This window comes from Aethalodelphis obliquidens, unplaced genomic scaffold, assembly GCF_003676395.1.
Source record: "Aethalodelphis obliquidens isolate GAN/ISIS:26980383/991018 unplaced genomic scaffold, ASM367639v1 scaffold12, whole genome shotgun sequence".
NCBI classification, from domain to species: domain Eukaryota; kingdom Metazoa; phylum Chordata; class Mammalia; order Artiodactyla; family Delphinidae; genus Aethalodelphis; species Aethalodelphis obliquidens.
This window is the reverse complement of record NW_020837956.1, coordinates 9,050,848-9,056,932: the sequence shown is the minus strand read 5'-3', so window position 1 is coordinate 9,056,932 and position 6,085 is coordinate 9,050,848. Positions and strand designations below refer to the sequence as shown.

At 46.7% G+C, this 6,085-nt stretch overlaps 1 non-coding gene across 1 annotated transcript; it reads right to left on the bottom strand.

Moving 5' to 3' along the window:
- Positions 1-5,563: 5,563 nt before the first annotated feature.
- TRNAE-UUC (transfer RNA glutamic acid (anticodon UUC)) lies at positions 5,564-5,635 on the bottom strand. The gene has a single exon. It is a non-coding gene; the product is annotated as a tRNA-Glu (tRNA).
- Between the last annotated feature and the right edge of the window lie 450 nt (positions 5,636-6,085).

The following is a 6,085-nucleotide window of genomic DNA, read 5'->3' as shown; positions in this document are numbered from 1 at the left end:
ACAGGGAGATCAGCTCCATGCTTTGCGCCCTTCATATCTTTGGCTTTCTCCTGCCTTTTTTCTTAGGCTCTCATCCTCCTTAGGCCCAGCCTCTCTTCCCATCTTCCTCCTTCTCCCTGGGTCTTCTCCCATAGAGGGAGCTCAGATGGCAGCTCTGTGGTCCCCAACCCACCCCAGGATTCTGACCTCTTTGGAAAATCTAAGGTGCCTTGGGGGAGGCAGTTGGCTCCAAGACCCCCTCCCACTCGTACCAAGAACATCATCCTGCCTTCACTGAGCCCCCAGGGCTGTGTGCTGCAAACAGTGCCTGGGATGAGGTGGACTATGGGATTGGCAAGACCCCTGCCCTCCCAGAACTTCCAGTTTGGGGGAGGAAATGGGTACTGAACAAGTCTTCAGGTGCCAAGCGCTATGATGAGTGACAGTGAATTCTAATCTGGGACTTCTCCAGTGGAAAATAAGAATTGGATACTTTGCACTGGTGCCCGTTTGTTCCAGGTACACCCCTAGTCATCATGTTATATTCAGTCTCATGTGCAGGTTTCAGGAGGATGCCTCTGGTTGCCATGTAACAACCAGCAACAAGACAGAGTGAGCATACAGAGACAGGGGAACCCATCAGAATAGCACAGGAAGAGGTGATGGAGGCTGCGTAACCTATTGGCGATGGAGAAAATGGATGATGGGACTGATCGAAGAGCATCTGAGTGGTAGAATCTGTAAGTGAACGTTGGGATGTGGGGTGAAGAGGGAAGGACGTATAAAGATGGCTCGCAGTTATCTTGCTTAAGCAGCTAGGTGGATGCAGGTGCCACTTACCATATGGGAAGAGTGGAGACAGCACATATTTGGGGCTGGGAGGGGAGCCAAGAGTTCAGCTGTAGATGTGTTAAGTTTGAGATGCCCAGGCTATAACAGCATCAGCATCCCTTCCCTCCTGTTTAGCAATAGAAGCCCACTGCCTATCCCCCCGCCCCAGCCAGTGTTTCTGGTTGGGCTATCACATATACGGCCTCACTTCCCCAAGCACGCCAAAGGGCGTGACTCAGGCTGGCCAGTCAGAGCACTCACCCCCCTGGACACAAAGGTTGGTCCTTGGGTGAGCACACATGGGGGACACTGAAGGAGAGAGGATTGCACTCTTCTCTGAGTTTGTGAGCTGTAAGAAAATGTAGGGCTGGCGCTGTCAGTGGCATCATTCAGTCAGAAAACGAAACCAACACAGGAAAGACAGATCAGGAAATGGAGAGAGACAACTCTGGTAACATCATTTGAACCTCTGGGTCCATCCGTGCCTGAAGGTAGATCCTCTCTTTGATCCAACACATGACCTCATAAAATCTTTTTTCCCCCTAGGAGCTAGTTTGAATACTTTTGCAGGTGACTGAAAGAGACAATCCAATAAGTCTAACACAGTATCCAAGAGATGTCAGGTGGGGCTTCTGGAGCAAAGACAGATGCAGAAATGGAGGAAGCCAGGTTCTGAGGAGCGACAGACAAATGAGACAGTGGCTAGAGAAGGACATGGAATCAAGGGACACATGGCAGAGACTCCCAAATGACTCCAAATGACTTCACTTTTGCTTTCTTTCTCGAGTTTTTACCTTCCAGGTAGGTGCAACCATGTGGCTAAGTCTGGTTAAAGGGATGTGAGTGGAAGTACTGTGTGGGCTTTTCCATTTCCCACCAGGCAAACCTGGTGGTGAGAACCTTGGGAGCTCTCGTGGACTCTGTAGCCTTGGACACCAGTGGACACCGCCTGATGCCCCATCTAAAACCGAGGCCCTCCTTCCCCCAGCTGCCAGGAGCACTGTCCACTCACAGCTCAGCTGAATCTTTCCCCAGAAACTGCTTTGCCCAGAGTTATGCTTCCTCCCTGGGAGTATCAAAAGGGGGCCCGTATCCAATGACTTGTGGGGTAACAAACCTAGTTCCTGCTTTAATTGAGACAACTATGAAGGCCACCCCAGCACCAGAGCTCCTCTGGGATTGGCTGAGTCCTCTGTTGTGACTGCATCACAGCTCAGCTCTGCCCTTTGCCCAGTGTTACCTCCATCACTCCCCCTGCCATCAGGGTTCACTCCCCAGTAGAACACCTGGCTGCAAATCTGTCTCAGAGTCTGTTTCCTGAGTAATCCAACCTCTGACAGAAGCTGTCTTAGACTGTGTGCTGGAAGCAACATGTTGAAAGTAGCGAAGTAAAAAGATACAAGAAACCTGAGTCCTCCAAAACCACTAAACCCCCGTATCAGCCCTGAACCGTCAAGGTACATGAGAGAAAAAAACAAAACAAAACAAAAAAAACCCTTCTATTTTGTGTAAGCCAGTGTAGTTTGAGGCCTTTGTTACAGTAGTCTAAACTATATTCTGATTAACATAGAATTTGACATCCAGAAGTGGAATGTCGGATGTGGCAGAATTTTAAACATGAGGCGTTGTGCGGTGAGCAGATATGTCAGGTTGGAAAGCTGGTGACCTGTGCTATGCAAAACAGTTGGTAACACTATCTCCTCTGATATCTTGGAAGACAGTTCACGTGCCTACTGAGCCTCTAGTTCTAGAGGAAGTGGTTAGAAAAGGTGCAAGTGTTGGTGGGTAGTCTTCTCCCCACATTTATAGCAAGGTCCTGGAAGAGAGAAACACTCAGAAGAGAGACAGCAGTTTGCAAGCATAGATGAAAATAAACAGAGCTCTGTTCATGGAGATTCTTCCTGCCTGTGGCCAGTAAGGTAAGTTGACTAAGAATCCAGTATTTGGAAAGGTGCTGAGGAAGTCAACTGCTTTTGCACCCCAAACTGAGGAAGTGACGTGAAAGAGCCCTGAAGAGGCAGCTTTCCCAGGAGACAAGACTGTGGCCCAAGCCTTTCCCAGTTAGCTCCAGTTAGGAACACCCTGCCCGACAATGGGAGTCAGTTCAACAGCCCAGAGCAGATTCAGGGTGCTGCCTTTCCACCCAGGCCTACTAGGTTAGATAACCTCATAAACTATTATAAAGTTAAGACAGGGTAGGATGGGTAGAGTATAGAGGCTGGGAAATAAATGTGCGTAAAAATGTCTTCAGGTTTAAGAACTATGTCTGCTCCAGCTTTTTTGGCTGGGTTACTTGCTTATGGAACAGATTAGAAACAAATAGACTGTAGTCATACTAATTTTTTAAAAATAGTTTTAGGGACTTCCCTGGTGGCGCAGTGGTTAAAAATCCTCCTGCCAACACAGGGGACACGGGTTTCAGCCCTGGTCCAGGAAGATCCCACATGCCACGGAGCAACTAAGCCCATGCGCCTCAACTACTGAGCCTGCGCTCTAGAGCCTGCGAGCCACAACTACGGAGCCCGTGTGCCACAACTACTGAAACCTGTGTGCCTAGAGCCCGTGCTCCACAACAAGAGAAGCCACCGCAATAAGAAGCCCGCGCACTGCAACCAAGAGTAGCCCCTGCTCACAGTAACTAGAGACAGCCCGCATGCAGCAACGAAGACCCAATGCAGCCAAAAATAAAATAAATAAATTAAAAAAAAAAGTTTGGGCCTTCCCTGGTGGTGCAGTGGTTGAGAGTCCACCTGCCAATGCAAGGGACACGGGTTCGTGCCCCGGTCCAGGAAGATCCCACATGCCGCGGAGCGGCTGGGCCCGTGAGCTATGGCCGCTGAGCCTGCGCGTCCGGAGCCTGTGCTCCGCAACGGGAGAGGCAACAACAGTGAGAGGCCCGGGTACCGCAAAAAAAAAAAAAAGTCAATGTTTAATCCAAGATCATGAAGTTTTATATTTTTCTTTCTTACATTTAGGTCTATAATCAACTTTGACTTAATTTTTATATGTGGTGTGAAGTAGGGATCTGATTACATTCTTTTGAATAGGGAGATCTAGTTGTCCCAGGACCATTCTTGAAAAAGACTATTTTTTCACCATGTGTCAAAGTCTCCATGTCCAGAGTCTCAATTCTGTTCCATTGACTTATGTGTCTATTCTTATGCCAGTACCATGCTGTGTTGATTAATATAGTTTTGCAGTAAGTTTTGAAATAGGGTAGTGTGAGTCTTCCAACTTTGTTCTTCTTTTTCAAGACTGTCTTGGCTATGCTGGGCCCCTTGCAATTTTATATGACTCTTAGATACATTTTCAATTTCTGCAAAAAAGGCAGCTGGAATTTTAATAGGGATTTCATTGAGTCTGTAGGTCATTTGGGGGAATATTACCATCTTAACAATATTGTGTTCTAATCCATGGACACAGGATGACTTTCCATTTATTTAGTTTCTCTTCAATTTATTTTAATGATGTCTTATAGGTTTCAATGTACAAGCCTTGTTCGGTTTATTCCTATTTAATTCTTTTCTATATGATTGTACATTGAATTATGTTTTGTATTTCACTTTTTAATGTTATGCTAAGTTTTTGAGGGAAAGTCATTGGCAAAAGTCTACAAGGCTGGCCAGTACAACTCTAGAATTGCTCAACTCCTAAAGCAAGCTGTGAGCTCCCAAACCTGCACCGGCAGGAAACAGGCTGTGAACACTGCACCCTCACCACCCAGAAGGGTATATTCTCCAATGCCCTTTTCAGATGTGGCCCTGGAGGACAACAGGTAGACAAAGAAGTACTGCCCCAAAGGCAGAGCCGAGAGCCACAGAGAATGTTTTCAGGTATTCAATACCAAAGAACATTCTCCTCTCTGAGATAGGGAACCCTTGGAGTTCCTGCCCAGTGGGATCTGTTAATTGCTATGTTCCTGCTGTGTGTTTTCTATTTTTCCCTCTCCAAATGGCAGATTAATTGGGGTTATCCTCTTCTGCCTTGTAGAGTATATGTGTATGTGTTGCTGGTTGGTAAAGGGGAACAAATAGATAACTTGGTTTTTAGTTTGTATGTCACCAGACCAACATCTGAACTTCATATAAAGATCTGACAAGTGTCAGGAAGGCCTGGGCTCTGAGCTGGTTGCAGTCATGGATGAAACCTTGTGGGTTTGGGCTTGGGAAGGGGATTAGCATGTTGCACGTGTGAGAAGAGAGCGTGCATTTATTTGGGCGGTCAAAGGTGCAGAGGGTGATAGAGATCGCCAGCTTTCCCTCAATAGCCATTCTCCTCTTCTTCAATAGTGATGGAATCTTTAAGTGGACACATTGCTGCCCAACGAAGACCATATTTCTTAAGTTCCTTTGCCACTAGGTGTGTTTTTTGACCAAGTCTGAGGGCAATACCTTGTGATTGGACATGTATGCAACTTCCAGGTCGTGTCCCTCAAAGGAAGTAGCCTTATTTCCTCCTTCCTCTTCTCCCCTTTCCTTCTGGCTGGGAGGTTGAAGTGCTGGCAAGGGCTGGGGCATCCATCTTGGAGAGAAGCTGCAAGTTAAGGATGGCAGAGCAACAGATAGAAGAAGTTACCATATCACCCCTACACTGCCTTCCTAGGCTTTTCATGTGAGAGTCAACTTCTACCTTTGAGACAGTCTTCGGTGATTTCTCTGTTACAGCAGCCTAACGTTATCCTAACTAATACAGAAAGTTTATCTGTTTTTTCCTTTTTATTTCCGGCCGTGCCGCATGACTTGCGGGATCTCAGTTCCCCGACCAGGGTTTGAACCCGGGCCACGGCAGTGAAAGAGCCGGATCCTAACCACTGGACCATCAGGGAATTCCCAGTTTATTTGTTTTTAAGATGGGAGAGACTAGAGCATGTTGTGTGCTCGTGGAAATAACCCATTAAGGAGGGAGAGATTGATGAGGAAAGAGAGTGGGGAGATAGCCGAAGGAAAAAAGCCCTTGAGAAGATGAGAAGCAATGGGATTCAGGGAACAAGAGATGGAATTTTTCTTTCACTGAAAAACTGGGACGCTTCTTCCATTGTAATGAGGCAGACACGGGGATATCTGTGAATTTAGTGGTGGGAAGGTGAGGGAGGTTCAATATAATTGCAAGAGAGTAAAGCCATGATAACCCATGGAATCTTGATTTCATTGGACTCCTCCACACATCCTTTGTTCCCTGACGCACTCATCGTTGATCCACTTGTGCTATATATATATTTTTTTAACAAATAAATAAATTTATTTATTTTTGACTGTGTTGGATCTTCGTTTCTGTG